This window comes from Tupaia chinensis, unplaced genomic scaffold, assembly GCF_000334495.1.
Source record: "Tupaia chinensis unplaced genomic scaffold, TupChi_1.0 Scaffold000639_1, whole genome shotgun sequence".
In the NCBI taxonomy this organism is placed as follows: Eukaryota; Metazoa; Chordata; class Mammalia; order Scandentia; family Tupaiidae; genus Tupaia; species Tupaia belangeri.
Window position 1 is genome coordinate 2,827,865 of NW_006160160.1, and position 9,082 is coordinate 2,836,946.

The window sequence follows — 9,082 nt, forward strand, 5'->3', positions numbered from 1 at the left end:
TTATGAGATATGCAACAAGTATAGCATAGTAAGAGTGATCAGAGATGGAACAGCAAGGTTGCCTGGATTCATGTCCTACCTCTGTGACTTACTAGCCACATGACTTTGAGCAAGATATTTTTGTCATTGCTCCATGTGCAAAATAGAAATCTCTCAGAAGAGTGAATGAATAAATACGTATAAATTGGTTTGAACAGTTTCTGCCATTAAGTAAGAGCTTTGTGTTATCTGCTACCGATATCCCGTTTATTGGAATATAAGCTTCATGAGGACAGGATGTGAGGCATTTCCACCATAGGAAAACATCTAACTCATAGTGGAAACTCAATAAACATCTCTTGAACTCATTAATGAATAAGCCTGAGTACATGCCAGCTGAAAGTGGGAAAAATATCCTTAAAAAGAAAAAGTAGTAAAGAGGCAGCAGTTAAACATCAGCTTACAAGTTGTAATAGAAATTGTATATAATCGAGAAAGCTGAACCGATTATGTTTTGTGTATGTCCTAAATGTAGCAAGGACGCTGAGAACCTATCTGGGGCCTTTGCGTATAGGATAAGGTCCCTGCAGAGGAACAGAACAAGTCAAAAGACAACATGAAAGGAATCTGGCAGTGATCTGCATTTGGGCAAGTGACCCCCAGTTAGGGCTGGCAGGATCCGCGGAGACACTGGCTTTCTCAAAAACCACTAACCTCATCCTGGGAAATGTTGCACAGATATAGGATAAGACTAAGAGGGGGCAGATTGATAAGGAGAGACTCCAGTTTATTTTATGTAGTTATAGTTTCAAGTGACATTGAATATTCATTCACTTTCAGGAAATCAAAAGCAGTATTCAAATAAAGAAAACATATACCCAGTCTTTGTTCCTTGGTGTGACCCCAAAAGTTCAGATTTTAATGTCATCAATACATTTTCCCAATATTTAAATTAATTGTATGAGAAGAAGGGTTAGAGGGCTAGGAATGCCTTCTGAACACAATTCATCTAGACATTGGGGACTGGTATCAGAGAGGACACACAGGTCTAAAACACATTGGTGTAGAAGGGTCCAGGGAAAGTTGGCTTAGACTCTAACCTGTCTGATGATTGTTAATGAATCTCACTACACTGTTTTCATTTTTGACATTTCTATGAAATAAGACACTATTATTTTGTATGCATCATTTGTTCCTCTACATGTTGGTTTTATCAACTCTAAATCTAAAAATATAACAGTTTTCTTACTAAAGTGAAAGATAAAGTTGCACATTCATAAGGCATTATGAATGTGCTTGGTTTGGGAGATGTGGAAACCCAGTGGCGTAATTTGCAGACAGGAAGGCAACATTTGAAGCCGGATTCTCCTTCTCCAGTTCGGGAGCATGTCTGCTAGGAACTCCCAAATATGGAGGAAACAACATTTTCATAATGTGCTTTCAACCTCCCTGCTGTGCACATGGCACAAAGAGGTTAAATGTATCAGTGCATGTTCAGGAAATTGGTAAGCCACACCCTACCACAGCCCCACCCACTCACCAAGATGAATCAAGTACTTTGGCCAGTCTGACAAAGACAGGCATAAACAGCAGAGCCAGAAATCAAGATGCAGAGTTTGTGGTTTGGTAAGGCAATTAGTAGTCCCAATAAATGTAAATAGGAGGTCTCAGTAGGCTGCAGAGTACAAGGTGCAGGCAAGCAGAAATCAGTCAAGCAGCAAAAATCTATAAAGACCCAAATTCCAAAGGAAAAAGTCATGAGCAAATGGGACATCTTAAAAAAATCAGACATGGGACCAGTAGGTGGCATAATAATTACATTGCTGGACTACCATGTCATTGGCCACTGTTCAAGTCCTGGACGTGGCAGCTTAAAACACATGCTAGGCATGTATCTCTGCATGCCCAAAATCCTGAGAGGAGACTGGAGGAGAAGGGATTCCAGCATGGCCACCCTCCCAGGGGGTGATACCTCACTTTCTGTCTCTTTGTCTCTCCCTGTCTATCCAGTGAGCACATGCACCTGATAGCAAAAACCTCTCTTTAAAAAAAAAAAAAAAATCAGACATGAGGGCCAGCAGGTGGCATAGTGTTTAAGGCACTGGGCTCCTATGTGGTCGAATCCTGTACCCAGTGGCTTCAAACTATTGCTGGGTATGGTGCATGTGTGCTCAAATATCCTGAGAGAAGAATGGAGGAGAGGCGATTGCATCATGGCCATCCCTCCCGCCCCCAAGAGGGAGGTGATTTCTCACTCTCTGTCTCTTTGGAGAGTGCACACATCCTATAGCAAAAAATCTCTCTCAAAAAAAGGAAGGAAGGAAGGAAGGAAGGAAGGAAGGAAGGAAGGAAGGAAGGAAGGAAGGAAGGAAGGAAGGAAGGAAGGAAGGAAGGAAGGGGGGAGAGAGAGAGAAAGAAAGAAAAAGAAAGAAAGAAAGAAGAAAGAAAGAAAGAAAGAAAGAAAGAAAGAAAGAAAGAAAGAGAAAAAAGAAAATCAGACATGATAGTAACAGAACAAGAGAACCTCAGAAGCTGAGTAGAAAGATAACCTAAATTATGAATGATCGGGATGCTCACACTAAGGCAATCTTAATGCTGTTTTAATAAAGTCTTATTATTTATTCAGATTTTGTAGTTCAAAGGGGTTAGATGATAATGTCGCATCCTCTAAGTTGTTTTGAAGAGCACATTTGTTACTGGTATAGGTCATCTGAGGAAAAGAAAGGAAAGGGGCAGAGAAATAAGGAAATGGACTGATTTACAAACTTTGCAGTCCCAACCTAGCTGAGAACGGTGACAGGTGACAGTGTGGATTTATCTTCCCTCAGCTTTCAACCTATCTCAAGTCATTTGTTCGTGTTCATAGAGTATTGCATTCTCTTCCTTGCCCTCACAAGAATCTCTGGCCTGATCCCTGAAGTCAGGAGACCTTTATGACTAGGTCGTTGCTGTCATAGATGTATTTTTAAATATCTAGTTTAAAAAATAAAATGCACTTAGGATCTTATGCATTCCTCACCTAAGTATCCCATTCCCATTTTTGTACATATCACTGATTTCAAGATGTGGAAACTCTTGACAACATCAGCCATAAATCTTATTTCCGCTCACAACGTAAGAAGAGAAAACTAAACTTTCCAGATCGTCCGTAATGTTTTCCTGTGTAATTAACACCTCACCCCCAGTTGTGTGTGCCAGTCAGGCCCTGTCTCCTCTTCCTTGACATTTCCTTGATACCTTGTTCAAGCTGAGCTGATGGCTAAGGGTGTGTAAAATGCACACATGGGGACAGGGAAATGTTGGAGAGGAGTCAGCTGTATCGGCAAGAGCTGACGACTGAGAGAGACTGCTTAGACACACGTTCCCTCTTGAGGGTCTGGGGTCTGCATACCATTTCTCTCGTCGATCTGATTACCACTGTAGCCTCGTCTTTATCATCATCCTCCTCAGTGACAACAAAAACCATCTGTCAGATAAGTACCAATAGTCCATTATTTGCATTCTTCCCCTCTTAAGGCTCCAGGAGGGCCAGGCGTTTATAAATCAAGTGTCTAATTTAAGATACACATGCTCACATACTGCAAGTCATGCTGGAAGCAGCAGGTTATTTTTACCATTGAAAATTTGTAGATGACATTTATTTAAATAGATTTGCTTTTTTTTTTTTGCTTTCTTTTGATAATAGTGAACCTCTACAGCCTTTCAGACGGTGAGTGCCGATGTATAAAATCATCAGATCATCCAAATAAAATCCCTTCATTGTGAAAAATCTCCAGTTTCATTTTTTAAATTTTCATTAAAATATACATTCAGGAAAATGTATATATCATACAGGTATAGCTTGATACTTTTTCACTGAACACACTTATGTAACCAGTACACAGTTTAAGAAACTAAACATTAGCACCCCAAACACCTCTCTCACACTTCCTTTCAGTCGCTCCCCCCACACACTTGATTAACTCGCCACTTCTAACAGCATGGATTAGTCCTGTATGTGTCTTGGTTCTGTATATGAAGTGATTAACATTATGTTTATAAGAAACATTCCAATTGTTGCATTTAGTTTGATTCTATTTATTTACATTACTATATACTATTGTATTATATAAACAAACTGTAATTTAATATTTTTATTTTTACTTTTTTTTTACAGAGAGATTTTTGCTATAGGGCATGTGTGCTTGCTGGAGAGACAGAGACAGACAGTCAGAAAGTAAGAAATCATCCCCCCAGGGGGATGGCCATGCCACAATCCCTTCTCCATTCTCCTCTCAGGATTTGAGGCATACAAGCACACACACCTGGAGTGAGTTTCAAGCCACCAGGTCTGGGGCTCTAACTGTGGTCAACTACATGGAAGTTCAATGATGTAACCTCTGTATCATCTACTGGTCCCTATTTTTATTTCTACTTCTAATAGGCATCTTGTTATTTTAGATATTTTTTTAAATCCTTATGCATAGTTAAAAAGTTTATTACACTTTTTAAAAGGATGCACACTATGTATTTTAGAAGATTTTCTTGAGACATTATCAAACTTTTTAAAAGCAATTATTTAATTTTTTTTTTTAATTTTGCTATAGGGCAAATTTTTTGGTGTGCACTCACCAGAGACAGAGAGAGAGGGAAAGTGAGAAAACAAGCCCAGGTCTGGGACTCAAACCAGTCAGACATGTGAGAGTTCAGTGCCTTAACCACCACGCCACCTACCGACACTTTATCAAACATTTTTACATAAAAAAAAAAAAAGAATTGGATAGAAGGTGGTAAAAAGGCAGGGAGGAAAGAAGCTAACATTTATTATTATCACCATGTACTGGACATGAATAGTTCCATTTGTTTTTGTTTTTGTTTTCTTAGTTACGGTAAAAGCATATAATGAAAACTTAGCATCTTCATTTCATTTTTAAAAACTTTGAATTGTTTATATATTTATTTTCTGCCAGAGGGTTCGTGTGTGCATGAGAGAGAGTGAGATAGGAATCATGCCCCCCAATAGCTCCTGTATACTCTGGAAATTTCATCCAAAATCCCTTCCATTCTTGCTCTGTCCTGTCAGAGTCCCCTCTGCAGATCACTAAGGCCTAGTATTTAAGTTACAGGGGCACTTCTTCGGGTAAATCCTGTTCTTAGGATATATAAGGGATTTTCAAAAAGCTCATTAAATTTCATGTTATGAACAAAAATCTATTCATGAATTTCTAAAAACCTTTGCACCAAAATAAACGACTTAATTCCATTTTCCACAAACTTTTTGAAGTCTACTCTTCTTTTGTGCCAGAGCTGAGAAAGAGATGACTGGCTATGTTGCTTTATAAAACACATCTTTCAAAATTGTTCACATCTGCTTTAGGGTGTTACTAGAAACTCAAGCCCAGAAACCAGGCTTAAACTAAGAATATGTGCCAGCTGAACTTATCCGTGCACAGTAGGTTCCAATTCCTTAATGACCCTCGGAAATACTTTTCCTTCACTCTCATGCGCTCTTAGCAAGAACACATAAACAAAAAGCAGCCTCTTGTGGCATACACATCCATACAGTCTAAAAGCGACAAGTCTGACAATGGTAAGTCAGCAACGATGTGCAAGAATTTGGATGCTTGCCCGTCCCATACCCTGAATCGTGTGTGTCTTTTACTCCTCATCGGCACACATGCCAGTGTTATGCTTCAATATCTGATCCTCGGTTTGTCTTCAACACTAGCTCTGTGATAAAAGTTGATCATTAGTCAGCCTCATTTCCCCCACTTCCTGCCCCAATCAATAGACATGTCTCCTTTGAAGAAAGAGGAATGTAAACTAAAGTTGATCCTATGGTTTTAACTTACCTCACCCTAATGCATGCTAAAGAAAGAACCAGTCTCTTAGATAGTATTGATTTGGCTTCTTTGTGCTCCTGTGAATTAATAAATTACAATGCTTCCACTTTCTAAGTAAACTTTTTATCATTGATTAGTCCTCAGAGGCTAATTGACTTACATTTGCTAAGATTCAATGTATTGATTTTTGGAAAGTGTAAACTGCAAGACTAGAAAATAGTGTACATGTGTATAACTTATCGAATATTAAGTACACAGAACATTATATATTCAGGCTGACCTCATGACATAGCAATAATGTGCTTCGGAAGAAAAGTTAAAGCCCATTTGTGTCCACGTTCAAATCTTGGTTAACCTGGAGAACAGCCCTTCTTCAAGAGACAGACAGCTCCATGGCTCCTGCGATGGGGAGGAAGGAAGATGTCCCACTGATAACTGGGCCTCCAGCATCCAAAACTCGTGTGAACAGCCCTCCTTCAAGAGACAGACAGCTCCATGGCTCCTGCGATCTAGCAATTTGGGGAGAAAGGAAGATGTCCCACTGATAACTGGGCCTTCAGCATCCAAAACTCGTGTGATTGAACTTCCAAGTTTGGGAAGAAACCGACCATCCACCAGATGACTAGAAATCACTGCAGGACCACAAGAAATATGGGAAAGCAGGAAAATACCTCTCCCACAAGGGTAAAGGATAGCTCCTCTTTATCCACACACAATTCAATGGAAATCATGGAAATGTCTGATAAAGAATTCAGAACATTCATAATGGCAAAGCTAACAGAGATGGAAGAGAAGAGAGACAAGGAACTGCTGAAGAGAAAGGAGAAAGGAGTTGAAGAGTTCCAGGAGGTGAGGAAATTCATGCAAGATCTAAAGGAGGAATTTCACACTTTACAAAAGAATCAGATGGAACTGTTAGAGATGAAGGTTATAATACAAGAAGTCAAAATCTCCCTTGAAAGTATTAAAAGCAGACTAGATCATACAGAAAATAGAATCTCTAATGTAGAAGAGAAAATGGTTGGCCTAGAAAAATCCACCACGAAGACTGAGAAAATGGCCCAAAAATTTGAGAATAATATGCGAGAAGTACTAGATACCATCAAACGTCCAAACATCCGGATAATAGGCATCCCAGAAGGTGAAGAGACTCATAAGGGCATTGATAATCTATTCCATGAAATCTTACAAGAAAATTTTCCAAACCTGGAGAGGCACTCAAAGATTCAGTCCCAAGAAATACAGAGGACCCCAAATAGAATCAACCCAAGAAGATCTTCTCCAAGACACATTATAGCCAGATTGACCAAAACCACAGACAAAGACAAGATACTAAGACTGGCAAGAGAAAAAAGGCAAGTTACCTACAAAGGGTATCCCATCAGACTAACGGCAGACCTCTCATCGGAAACAATGAGAGCGAGGAGAGAATGGGAAAATGTATTCAAAGTATTAAGGGAAAAGCAATTTCAACCGAGAATTCTGTACCCAGCAAGGTTATCGTTCATTTGGGAAGAAAAGACACGAACTTTCCCAGATAAACAAAACCTGAAAGAATTTACCAGCACCAGACCGGATCTCCAAGAAGTTCTTAAGGGAGTGCTATGTCAGTAAAATTAAATGCAGACACACAGAAATAAGAGTTCAGAAACTAAGAAAATGGGCAACTTAATTGTAGAGCCAAAAGCTGGAGTTGAGTATTATATACCAGATTTCAATCTGGAACATCGAACTTCAACAGATACAGAAGAAAGATTAAGTACATGAGACTGAACTCATGAAACAATATCCTATGACTTGACTAAAATATTGCTGCTTTTCTTCTAAGCTTTGTTGTCCGGTTTTAAGGATTTTTGTCCTGTCTTCAGCTATCAATAGATTCATGTTCCTACTATTTGAACAGAATACTAACCTGTTTCTAGGCTTTAAGATTCAAAGAAATATCCTTACAGTTCAAAACTGCTTTTCTTGAAACCATCAGCTGATCTTGCTATTGAAAGTAGTTAGATTACTTATGATATTGTGTGACCAACGAAATGTTGGGGGAAAAGGGATTGAAGACAACGGTAGACAGCAGAGATAGTGTAATAAGAGAGTGGAATAGGGCAGAGGGCTAGACATGGGGTAAAAAACATATATATGAAAGTAGAAATGGAATATTTTGGATGATAACATGCATTATTAAGCCACTATGCAGTATATTCTAGATGGGAAACCACATTTAGAATGTTGTGATGATGCTCAGGGAATGAATGTAAATTAATAAAAAAAAATTTCAGAAGAAAAATAAATAAATAAATAAATCTTGGTTAACCTGAAACCCACCTTAGAAGGCCCAGGATTCAATGGGCTAAAGGAAGACTATCTCAGTGACCAGATCCTGAGGAGGGTGATTCTCTCTCTGTCTCTCTCTTTCTCTCTCTCTCAATGCTTATATACACACTCTATCATAAATTAAGGAAAAAATGAAATAACTTAAAAAATCAATTGTATATTCATTCCAATCTTAAAATCCCTCCAAAGAACTTTAAGATGTCAATCTCTAGAATGAAATGTACATGAACGCATTGCTAATTATATTTCCTTTTTTAACATATATATATATATATATAGTCATTTTTTTTAAGGAGGGATTTTTGCTACAGAGTATATGCACTCACTGGAGAGACAAAGAGACAAAAAGCAAGAAATCACCCCCTAGGGGGATGACCACACCTCAGTCCCTTCTCCATTCTCCTCTTGGGGTTTTCGGCACACATCCACTCATGCCTGGCATGAGTTTCAAGCTACTGGGTCTGAGACTCAAACTGCAGTCAACTACATGGGAGTCCAGCAACATAAGCATTACACACCATCTTCTGGTCCCTGGTATATCTTTTTAAAAACTATCTGGACCCGGGAACCAGCAGTTAGCGTAATGGCTATGTCGCTGGACTCCCACGTAGTCGACCGCGGTTCGTGTCCCGGACCCGGTGGCTTAAAACTCACGCAGGGCATGTGTGCGTGTGTGCCCAAGATCCTGAGAGGAGAGTGGAGGAGAAGGGATTGCGGTGTGACCATTCCTCCTGGGGGGTGATTTCTCGCTTTCTGTCTCTATGTCTCTCTCTGTCTGTCTGGTGAGTGCACGCGCCTTATAGCTAAAAAAAAAAAACCTCTCAAAAAAAAAAAAAAAACCTGTCTGGACCTAAGTTAGGTTTATTTATGGAAAGACTGCTGTTACATATGAAGTTCTTGATAGAATGTCTTTAATTTGCACCCAAAGGATGCATTTCTCACCCAAT